Below are 12,364 nucleotides of genomic sequence, written 5' to 3' on the forward strand. Positions count from 1 at the left end.
TCCCAGCATGGGCAGACAGACTCGCAGCACTACCTCAGCTCGAACTCTCTCTCTAAAATAACCCGTGCGGAGGTTGCAACACAGGCAGCAGTTTGCGCTAGCCGCCCACGATTGGACTCAGGGGGCTAGCCCAAACTGTTGCCAATGGCCGCCACAGCTGACTGCCATTGTTTGCTCATGAGGTCGAGCTGAGCTAGCGCAAGTCTGTCTACCCATGCTGGGAATCACACCTTCCAGAGGCAGTGTAGACCTCCCCTGTGGGGCTGAGCAGCCTTGGCTCACCATTGGCCCAGTAAACTGCTTATCCATATCACCCAATGTGAAACCTCCCAACTGCCTCAGCAAGCTTTTCCAGTCCATTCTGTCCCCACCCCGACTCCAAGTCTGCTGGGAAATGGTGTCAGAGGGCTCTTGTAGTCATTACAATTGTTGTCCTGAGGGTAGGACCCCCAAGAGGCTTAGTCTGGCACTCCAGGAGCTGGCACAATCCAAGTATGAAGAAAAGGAGGACTTGTGGCACCTTAGAGACTAACCAATTTATTTGAGCATGAGCTTTCGTGAGCTACAGCTCACTTCATCGGATGCATACTGTGGAAATTGCAGAAGACATTATATACACAGACACCATGAAACAATACCTCCTCCCACCCCACTCTCCTGCTGGTAATAGCTTATCTAAAGTGATCATCAAGTTGGGCCATTTCCAGCACAAATCCAGGTTTTCTCACCCTCCGCCCCCCCACAGACAAACTCACTCTCTTGCTGGTAATAGCCCATCAAAGGTGACCACTGTCTTCTCAATGTGTATGATAATCAAGGTGGGCCATTTCCTGCAGAAATCCAGGTTCTCTCACCCCCTCCAAAAACCACACACACAAACTCACTCTCCTGCTGGTAATAGCCTATCCAAAGTGACCACTCTCCTTACAACCTGCATGAAAATCAAAGTGGGCCATTTCCAGCACAAATCCAAGTTTTCTCACTCCCCCACCCCCATACACACACAAACTCACTCTCCTGCTGGTAATAGCTCATCCAAAGTGACCACTCCCCCTACAATGTGCATGATAATCAAGGTGGGCCATTTCCAGCACAAATCTAGGTTTTCTCACGCACCCCCCCCACACCCCCCCACAAACTCACTCTCCTGCTGGCAATAGCTCATCCAAACTGACCACTCTCCCCACACTGTGCATGACAATCAAGGTGGGCCACTTCCAGCATAAATCCAAGTTTAACCAGAACGTCTGGGGGGGGGAAAAACAAGGGGAAATAGGCTACCTTGCATAATGACTTAGCCACTCCCAGTCTCTATTTAAGCCTAAATTAATAGTATCCAATTTGCAAATGAATTCCAATTCAGCAGTTTCTCGCTGGACTCTGGATTTGAAGTTTTTTTGTTGTAAGATAGCGACCTTCATGTCTCTGATTGCGTGACCAGAGAGATTGAAGTGTTCTCCGACTGGTTTATGAATGTTATAATTCTTGACATCTGATTTGTGTCCATTTATTCTTTTACGTAGAGACTGTCCAGTTTGACCAATGTACATGGCAGAGGGGCATTGCTGGCACATGATGGCATATATCACATTGGTGGATGTGCAGGTGAACGAGCCTCTGATAGTGTGGCTGATGTTATTAGGCCCTGTGATGGTGTCCCCTGAATAGATATGTGGGCACAGTTGGCAACGGGCTTTGTTGCAAGGATAGGTTCCTGGGTTAGTGGTTCTGTTGTGTGGTATGTGGTTGTTGGTGAGTATTCGCTTCAGGTTGGGGGGTTGTCTGTAGGCAAGGACTGGCCTGTCTCCCAAGATTTGTGAGAGTGTTGGGTCATCCTTCAGGATAGGTTGTAGATCCTTAATAATGCGTTGGAGGGGTTTTAGTTGGGGGCTGAAGGTGACGGCTAGTGGCGTTCTGTTATTTTCTTTGTTAGGCCTGTCCTGTAGTAGGTGACTTCTGGGAACTCTTCTGGCTCTATCAATCTGTTTCTTCACTTCTGCAAGTGGGTATTGTAGTTGTAAGAATGCTTGATAGAGATCTTGTAGGTGTTTGTCTCTGTCTGAGGGATTGGAGCAAATCCCTCAGACTTCAAATCCAGAGTCCAGCGAGAAACTGCTGAATTGGAATTCATTTGCAAATTGGATACTATTAATTTAGGCTTAAATAGAGACTGGGAGTGGCTAAGTCATTATGCAAGGTAGCCTATTTCCCCTTGTTTTTTCCTCCCCCCCCACCCCCCCAGACATTCTGGTTAAACTTGGATTTATGCTGGAAGTGGCCCACCTTGATTGTCATGCACAGTGTGGGGAGAGTGGTCAGTTTGGATGAGCTATTGCCAGCAGGAGAGTGAGTTTGTGGGGGGGGGGGGGGTGTGAGAAAACCTAGATTTGTGCTGGAAATGGCCCACCTTGATTATCATGCACATTGTAGAGGGAGTGGTCACTTCAGATGAGCTATTACCAGCAGGAGAGTGAGTTTGTGTGTGTATGGGGGTGGGGGAGTGAGAAAACCTGGATTTGTGCTGGAAATGGCCCACTTTGATTTTCATGCAGGTTGTAAGGAGAGTGGTCACTTTGGATAGGCTATTACCAGCAGGAGAGTGAGTTTGTGTGTGTGGTTTTTGGAGGGGGTGAGAGAACCTGGATTTCTGCAGGAAATGGCCCACCTTGATTATCATACACATTGTGAAGACAGTGGTCACCTTTGATGGGCTATTACCAGCAAGAGAGTGAGTTTGTCTGTGGGGGGGCGGAGGGTGAGAAAACCTGGATTTGTGCTGGAAATGGCCCAACTTGATGATCACTTTAGATAAGCTATTACCAGCAGGAGAGTGGGGTGGGAGGAGGTATTGTTTCATGGTGTCTGTGTATATAATGTCTTCTGCAATTTCCACAGTATGCATCCGATGAAGTGAGCTGTAGCTCACGAAAGCTCATGCTCAAATAAATTGGTTAGTCTCTAAGGTGCCACAAGTCCTCCTTTTCTTTTTGCGAATACAGACTAACACGGCTGTTACTCTGAAATCCAAGTATGGGGTCACAGGTGTATTTGCTGTTGTGGACCAAAATTAATTTTCTAAACCCGGAACTTTAAAGGTCATATCAGGAGCATGGTGCAAGTTATATCATTGTAGGCCTACTCAAAGGAACCCAAAGGAATAGACACCCAACTCCCACTGAAAGTCTGCAGGTACCACAGGCCTCTTTCAATTCCCAGCCTTAAATACTACAGTTTGTGCTAGCCTACTGGTTCATAAGACAGACCCAAGGGTGAGCTGAACCTTGGAGCCCTGGCATCTTCAGTCACCTGACAGAGGCTAGAAGAATCATGGAGAGGGAAATCTGAAAAGAGCATAGTTATGAGACCATACATGTTGCCAGTCCTGCAGAATAGCCCTGTTCATGAGGGCTATAAAATTCAATCCATATGAAAACAAACAAGACAGTCTGGAGACAACCCACCTTTCTAGAGGTCAAAGCTCAGGTAACCTTGCAGGATCACATAAAGTGTCTGTATTGTGTATTCATCCATTTCATCTGGAGAAAGAGAAAAAAAGTTTAAGTGAAAGCTAAACTAGGGAATCCAATCCATCCAGTTACTACAGAGCAAAGATTGTGGAATATCAATGCACTTTGAAATCTGTATCGTCTTAGACCCTGGTGTATGTGTGATGATTTGCAAGTAACCTGACGGTGCATGAAATAATTGTCTTTGTAGATCTGAAACAACATTGACATCCGCTTTGCAATTTAAATGAAAGAAACACAGTGGAGTTCTTTTAAATGCATAACCTTGGTGCACTGATTTATTTTTTCTTTATAATAGGTTAATTACTTGAACAGGTATTGGTTTAACAGTGTTCCATTCTATTGTACAGCAATAAGATACACTTAAAGTCATGTATTGCCGGGCAATTATAGCACGCTGCCTCAGGTGGTATTATATAATAAAAGGCCAAAGACAAAGTGATTTTAATCACCTGGGTAGAACACCAATATCCTAGAAATGTTCTGCTTGGGGTGTCCTGTTGCTGCCATGAATGGAAATTGCAAAGCAAATAAAATAGCAATAAGGAATAATCTCACTTAATTATTTATTGTGCATCATGTCAGAGGTGCAAGTACAACATAACCAGTAGCCAGTTGGAAAACTCCATTTGTGTCCAGCGTCCTAATGCTATTTCTTAATAATAAATGGTTGAGTTTGTGGAGAGGCCAATGGCTTTGACTGAATAGGTTTGTCATTTTCAGCATCTCAGTTTTGCTATTGTGTGGCACTTGGAGATAAGCAGGGAATTAGTCGATGTTAATATGTTTACTTTTTTATCAGGTGAAGTGTTTGTTAAAGAGGGTTCCCCAATATGTGATAAAATCTTTATTCTGAGCTATGAAACGGAAATGGAATGTGATGATCTTTGTAATGCATTCAGTGGGAAACCACTTAAAATTTTCAACAAAGAACCTTGCACCCCTAATTATGAACTGTTACTCTCTAAATAGCAGAATTTAATCTTGTCTAATCTTTGTATCAATACTTGCATTATCAGACCTGTCAGGTTGCCCTCATTTTGTGGGGGTTCAATTTCATGCCATTTTAAGCAATTTCACTGGTGAAGCACAGAAATTTGCAATGTATTTAAATGGAAATTCTCAGTAAAAACTTGCTCAAACCTCATTTGAGCTCTGGGTAGAATAAAGCCCATTATGTTGTGAGAAGGGAAGGAATGTGAGTGTGGATGTCTATATATATGTGATATAGCCTTTTTCTAGTAGCATCTGCCACCCCTCTAGTCTGAGTTGCTTTTTAGCAGAGAGTTATTTGAGCTTTATGCTCGGTGTCTCAATCACAGCTCTGGTTTCTTAGTAAGATTTAATAACATAAGTAAATTCACAGCACAAAATGCACAGAATTGCAAATGTCAAGGTGAGCACAGTTGGCAGGTGAGCTCCAATCCGTAGCTCGTGCTAATGAAAAATTATCTACATTTTTGTATACATTTAAAATCTTTTATTTCTCTAAAAATCTAACATGACACGTTCACAGTCAGTGTGATCTCTGATGGAGAGAGCACTCTGTTTAGATAGCTGTCTGTGACTTCATTCCCATCAGGATGTGCACAGACTCCAAGTGCCTTCTGGGTAAAAAAATTTCAAATTCCAAACGCATTTGTTTTGTGTTTGCATTGAAAGGAGTGGATAGCTACAGAACAGAGAGTAGATCTTGAAAAATATGTGAGAAAAGTCCCTGGCCCCAAAGCAAAAGCAGCATGCACACGCTGCTCGGTACTTGCACTTCACCACACTACCACACTTTGGGTGCACACTGCTGTCATGCTTATTTTCATCCCATTCTACTAACGAATACCACTTGTGAGTTGGGGATTAGTATTTCTGCACAGGGGTTTCTTCCTTCCTCTCCCCAGCCTGCAATGCAGCAAAACAGATCAGAAATAAGTGGAGTGGTATTCCTTAGGTTTATTGTTTAACTCCTTCAGTGCTGGATTTTTCTATGATGTGCGTTTGTTTAAAGCAGCCCTCTAGCAGCAAATGTGGTTGTAATTCATGCTTCCTGTTTCCATTCAAGATATCTCAGCTTTGGCATGCTCACATAAGATTGCTGCTGCTGCTCTTGATATAACTTTGTTCTTTCCCAGTTCAGCTGGGATACTGCTTCTGGTCCCAAACAGCATTCAACTTACATTAGGGGGATCTGAATTCCAGGAAAAAAAAAGTTTTGTCCCGAGTAGACTCTTTTTTGGCCAGATTTTTCAAAAACTCAGCCTACTCCCTTGCAGTGTTTCTCTGCAGAAAGATTAGGGGGACTCCAGCTGGTTCACTTTGCAGTCTGCTGGGAGCCTGTGCTGATCGGTCACTTCTTTTTAGCTCACCAGTCTTTGGTGATAGCAGCATCTGAATTTGCTAACGCTAACAGCTATGCTTGGTTTTAATTAGGGCTGTCAAGCGATTAAAAAAATTAATCGCACTGTTAAACAATAATAGAATACCATTTATATAAATATTTTGGATGTTTTCCACATTTTCAAATATATTGATTTCAATTACAGCAAGAATACAAAGTGTACAGTGCTCACTTTATCTTTATTTTTATTATAAATATTTGCACTGTAAAAAACAAAAGAAATAGTATTTTTCAATTCACTTAATACAAGTACTGTAGTGCAATCTCTTTATCATGAAAGTTTAAATTACAAATGTAGAATTATGTACAAGAAATAACCGCATTCAAAAATAAAACACTGTGAAACTTTAGAGCCTACAATCCGCTCAGTCCTACTTCTTAGTCAGCCAAGCACTCAGACAAACAAGTTTGTTTACATTTGCAGAAGATAATGCTGCCTGCTTCTTATTTACAATGTCACCTGAAAGGGAGAACAGGTGTTCGCATGGCACTGCTGTAGCCGTCGTTGAAAGATATTTACATGCTAAAGATTCTTATGTCCCTTAATGTTTCAACCACCATTCCAGAGGACATGCGTCCATGCTTGATAACGATCCAAAGCAGTGCAGACCAACCCGTGTTCATTTTCATCATCTGAGTCAGATGCGACCAGCGGAAGGTAGATTTTATTTTTTGGTGTTTCGGGTTCTGTAGTTTCTGCATCGGAGTGTTGCTCTTTTAAGACTTCTGAAAGCATGCTCCGCACCCTCTCCTGATCAGATTTTGCAGGGCACTTCAGATTCTTAAATCTTGGGTCGCGTGCTCTAGCTATCTTTAGAAATCTCACATTGGTACCTTCTTTGCATTTTGTCAAATCTGCAGTGAAAGTGTTCTTAAAACAAACAACATGCTAGGTCATCATCAAAGACTGCTATAACATGAAATATATGGCAGAATCTGGGTAAAACAGAGTAGGAGACATACAATTCTCCCCCAGGAATTTGGTCACAAATTTAATTAATGCTTTTTTTTTTTTTAATGAGCGTCATCAACATGGAAGCATGTCCTCTGGAATGGTGGCCAAAGCATGAAGGGGCATATGAATGTTTAGCAGATCTGACATGTAAATATCTTGCAATGCTGGCTACAAAAGTGCCATGCGAATGTCTGTTCTCACTTTCAGGTGACATTGTAAATAAGAAGAGGGCAGCATTATCTTCCTGTAAATGTAAACAAACTTGTTTGTCTTAGCAATTGGCTGAACAAAAAGTAGGACTGAGTGGACTTGTAGACTCTAAAGTTTTACATTGTTTTGGTTTTGAGTGCAGTTATGCAACAAAAAAAAATCTACATTTGTAAGTTGCACTTTCACGATAAAGAGATTGCACTACAGTACTTGTAGGAGGTGAATTGAAAAATACTATTTCTATTGTTTATCATTTTCACTGTGCAAATATTTGTAATGAAAATAATATAAAGTGAGTACTGCATACTTTGTATTCTGTGTCGTAATTGAAATCAATATATTTGAAAATGTAGAAAAACATCCAAAATATTTAATAAATTTCAATTGGTATTCTGAACAGTGCAATTAAAACTGTGATTAATCGCGATTAATTTTTTAAATCGTGATTAATTGTTTTGAGTGAATCGCATCAGTTATCTGCAATTAATTTCTCTCCCCACTCTGAACTCTAGAGTACAGATGTGGGGACCTGCATGAAAGACCCCCTAAGTTTATTTCTACCAGCTTAGGTTAAAACTTCCGCAAGGCACAAATTCTTTGCCCTTGGAAGGTACGCTGCCACCACCAAGTGATTTAACAAAGAATCAGGGAAAGGACCACTTGGAGTTCCTATTCCCGCAAAATATCCCCAAGCCCTTACACCCCCAAGCCCTTACACCCCCTTTCCTGGGGAGGCTTGAGAATAATATCCTAACCAATTGGTTACAAAGTGATCACAGACCCAAACCCCTGGGTCTTAGGACAATAGAGAAATCAGTCAGGTTCTTAAAAGAAGGATTTTATTTAAAAAAAAGGTAAAAATCACCTCTAAAATCAGGATGGAAAATAACTTTACAGGGTAACAAAAGATTCAAAAACACAGCAGAACTTCCTCTAGGCTTAGTTTCAAAGTTACAAAAAACAGGAATAAACCTCCATCCAGCAAAGGGAAAATTCACAGACTAGACAAAAGATAATCTAACATGCCTTGCCTGGCTTTTACTTACAATTTTTGTAATATGAGAGACTTTTAGGATGGTTTATAGGAGAAGGAGTTTTCTGACCTGATGCTTCTCTGCTTCCCAAGAGAACACCCAAGAACAAAGCCTTCCCTCCCCACCCCCAAGATTTGAAAGTATCTTCTTTCCCCATTGGTCCTTTTGGTCAGGTGCCAACCAGGTTATTTGAGCTTCTTAACCCCTTACAGGTAAGGAAGGATTCTAGGCTACCCTTAGCTGTATGATTATGACAACAGCCCTAGTTTTAATACTGTTTGTACAGACCCTTGTGTGAAAGAGCTCAGGAAAATGCAGGAGTCATAGCTATGGACAAAGCAAAAGAGAGAGTAGGGGCTGGTCCTGGGCAAGATTTCTCCCACCACTCTGCCAAAGCACCTCACTCCTGAACTATATCAACCCCTGATGTTCGAGCCCTGGGCTCTTCAGACATAGCTATGTCAATGTACCTCTGTGCTGAGCTACAGAACTCCTGCTATTCCAGTCTAGATTCTGCATCCTTTCTTTCTCCAGCTCTGCTAATGGGATTGGTCCTTGCCAGCAGCATTTTCTGTCTGTCCCAATTCTGTTTACTTCTGATCAGATGCTGCCAATTGTGGCATGTTGCCACACCGTGTGACTTTTATGATGTGGACAAATATCCACTGAGGACTATATAGTTGCCACCAAATTTATTTCATTGGTGACCTCACCCAGTTCTCCAGAGGGTGAAGGTTAGTGCATTAATTTACTGTGCCAATTTACCCTCTTCAATGCTTTTGAGAGAATGTCTTGAATTCAATACCTTTACATCACTTTTATATGATTCTACGTTCTATAAGGTAAATTTGCTGCCAATATAAAATGTCTTCAAGTATCTCAGGAAGGAAGGTTTGCTTGAGCTGGTGTTCATTATACGAAGATTAATGGGGCCACTGATCCCATTTATTTGTTATTGACCCTTAGCTTAATACAGCAGGTCAAGCATCCCTACTTTTAGCTTCAGGACAGGTTTACTTAGTGCATAGATTCCCTTCTTGTTGTGTAATGTCTTTTCCCAGGAAAGTTCCAGTCAGCTGCCGCATCTGATTTTAATGAAGTTCCTACTTTCACCCCGTTCTACAGATGGATAATGTGAGCTATAGAAGGATGCTCTGACTTAACCAGGCTTTCATGGCGAGTCCTGGTTGTTCACAGGGAACTGTAACCCAATACGTCCCTGGTCCACAATGAATAACTCTAATCACAAACATTTTTTTAAACTTGACACCAACAATAAGGATAATTTTCAATGGGAATCTGACCTATAACTGCATAGAGATCCAAACTATTCTAGCATGTGTCCATGAATGCACGCACACGCGTGCACACACTGTGTTTTGCATGCTGCATTCCAAAAAAGCATCCGTCCTGCCTTCACTAGGAGCTCTCTCCCACAAGTACCAGCAGGATTCTAGACCTTAACACTTTCTTCCCTCTCTATAATATCATACTCCTTCAAGGGTCCCCTAATCAGGGGTATTTTGTATTTTAGTATTATTGCTGTTGTCTGAGGAAAGCCATAATGTAAGCTTTAATAATGCATTGCTTTACGTTTCTGATTTCCCTCGCCTTCTCTGATCAGCATAACTTAAATGCCTTCTCCAGTAATATAAGCTCTTCAGGCAGCAATCTGGTCTACAAACCTCTCTGTAAAGTTCTAGTGGTGCTATATAATGTCACTTTTCTTCAGTTACATACCATTGTTCTTGGCTTTTGGAGGCCTGAGGTTAAAATCTCTCACACCATCTTCAAAACCCTTCTAATCATTAGGGTAGAAGCCAGAATTCCTAAGAGAAGGGCAGCAGGGTTATCCTCTTCTATACCTGTTGGTAATGTTCACAGCCTTGGCTGTATCTTCTTCCCACTGTCTCTCATTACCAAGAGAGTGCCAGCTGGAGGAGAAGGGGGGAAATAACTAAGGCAATAATGAACTTTTCACTTTTTAAACCTTATTGACAATTCATCTTTAATCTTCAGACAAATTGTGCCCTTCCCTGATAATTTATTCAGTTCCAGCAGCTCCTAGGTATTGAGTGATGAGCCTGATGTCAGTCCACAAACACCCACAGAGATCTGCCACACTTTCAGTACACTATGAAAGTCTGAAGAGGACATATTTGTCCTTTCTGAAAAATCAGTGGCTTTCCTGCATCATCCTGTCCAAGTTTTAGGTGGACTCTGGCAACTGCAGGAGTTATATTACTCCTGCCAGCTTCCAACCTAAGGGCACTTTCTTAGCACTCCAGGTTTTCTAATTGACACAGTAAAAAGTGCCTTCATTTCACATTTTCCCTTTCTCTTTGTAAACTCTTCACAAGAGATTCTGCATACGCCAGTTGCACACTCGAGCAGATCCCTGTTTCCTCCATCTCTTCAAGCGAGGCACTCATTTTGTCTTCCTTGTCCTGGTGCATGTAATACCATAGTCTGTGCAACAGCTTAAACTATCTTCCATGTTCCACGGTTTGTTAAACCACTGCTGCCCGCATCACATAGGAAGCCTTCTATTTTTACACTGTTCTTGTCAAACCTAAACATTGTCCGCCATGGAGGAAACGCTGCTGACCCCATTTGGACTGTTTCTTTCTACTACCTGAAATTCCATGTGCCCAGAATCCCCTCTGACTTCTTCATCTCGAAATTCTTTCTAGTTCTCTCTCAAATTCATTGGTTCCCTGAGTCTTTTTTTCATTATGAAATACTGTTGTATCTTTCATATAAAGAAAGAGCTGAAAACCCACTTCAAGGCTGCTGAAAGCATAGTGAATATAGCTTAAAAGGTCTGTCTTCTATTACAGCTCCTAGTTTATTCTACATACACTTATTATCCTTTGTGTACTACATGGAACAATTTCTTCTTCTTCTTCTGGTTTGTGGAATCCTTGTACACGTGATTTCCTGGTATTCAGTTTCTCCTATGGGTCTCTCCTTATCTCTTCATTTTAAAGACTTCCATTTGGCCGCTTCTGTGAACACTCCTTCAGCAAGAATCCACCTGATTTTCTAAAGCTTCATGTCAACTCTTAAAGACAAGCATTTCTAATGCTGGCTGCTGCAAGGATCGCACTTGGCACTTGAACCAGGGGCATTAGTCATGCCTAAATCTGCTTTTTCTTACAGTTCTTCAAATGAGACACATCGTCAAGGTTTCCAGTTCCACGCAAGTCTCTTTTTCTTAGCACTTTCAGGGCTGTTTCAATCATACTTGATAGTTCTGGATCTATCTCCCATATACCAGTTGTCTAAGGAATTGTCCCTCCCCAGATCTTCGGGATTAGGGGGGAGAGAGGATACTATGATCCCAGTTGGAGATCAGTTTCCCACAGTCTCTGCCTCTCTTCTTTCCACTGTCTGGGGATTCCTCCTTCCAAAGGGATGGAGTTACAGGACCAAGTTCTCTTATTTGAAGAACCTTTATTCTTAAGACCTTGACACTCCTACCCTTTCATCCCTGGTCTTCTATTTCTCTCCTACATTCACTAATTTCAAAAGCAAGATAGGTTCTTGCCTATTCCATTTCCAACCATATTTAGCACATGGGTAACAAGGAGATAGGCACCTCATAAATACCATAGATTTTGTATGTTTCCTGTTCCTGTGTCCATATACTGTTCATGCAGAGCTGTCAGCACCACTTTCTCCATGAGATATTCCAACAGCTCTCTTCTCTCTCATCTCCTCCAGAATTTACATTGCTTTTTCCAATGCCACATAATCACAGTTCAACAGAGATCTGGTTTGGGCCATGCCTCTTATTAATTGCTTGTGTTCCAGTTGCATCTTGGGGCCCCAGACAGGATCAAGATCCAACTGTGCTGATTTATTTAGACCAGTTCTGAGTCCTTTGCTGTCCTTTGTACGCACCCACCCCTCCCCCTTCTCCTCTTCACTGCCATCTTCCTCAGTCAGGTCAGGAGAATAAAAGCATCATCTCCTTGATTCTCCTGTATGCAGGTTGACTAGCTGTGCCCCACAGTTCATGGGCGTCTTCTCACAGTTGTTCTCTGCTTGTCTCTTCTCTGAAGAGACACCTACCCTTGAGCTTTCCAAAAAGAACAGGACAATCAGGTCTCTCTTCAGATTTCCCCTGTAAACTGTTGCCCTGCCCAGTGAGCTAAGGAGCATATTTCTCACATCACTGTTGATTATAAAGGTTTTAGTCAGACAGCTGCAGGTAAGCAAATGATTTTTTTTTTTCATTTTT

The 12,364-nt window shown here is 42.0% G+C and overlaps 1 protein-coding gene and 1 long non-coding RNA gene across 3 annotated transcripts in view; one reads left to right on the forward strand and one right to left on the reverse strand.

The window, feature by feature from the left end:
- The window catches only part of LOC141989078 (transmembrane protein 263-B-like), a 304,105-nt gene that overhangs the window by 233,136 nt on the left and 58,605 nt on the right, over nucleotides 1-12,364 (forward strand). The window lies entirely within an intron of this gene.
- LOC141989079 (uncharacterized) overlaps nucleotides 1-12,364 on the reverse strand; it is a 35,102-nt gene that overhangs the window by 894 nt on the left and 21,844 nt on the right. For both annotated transcript variants that reach the window (XR_012639909.1, XR_012639908.1), the window contains exon 2: nucleotides 3,462-3,536. This is a non-coding gene — a long non-coding RNA (uncharacterized LOC141989079). The remainder of the gene's footprint in view (nucleotides 1-3,461; nucleotides 3,537-12,364) is intronic.

Source organism: Natator depressus, chromosome 6, assembly GCF_965152275.1.
Source record: "Natator depressus isolate rNatDep1 chromosome 6, rNatDep2.hap1, whole genome shotgun sequence".
Taxonomy (NCBI): domain Eukaryota; kingdom Metazoa; phylum Chordata; order Testudines; family Cheloniidae; genus Natator; species Natator depressus.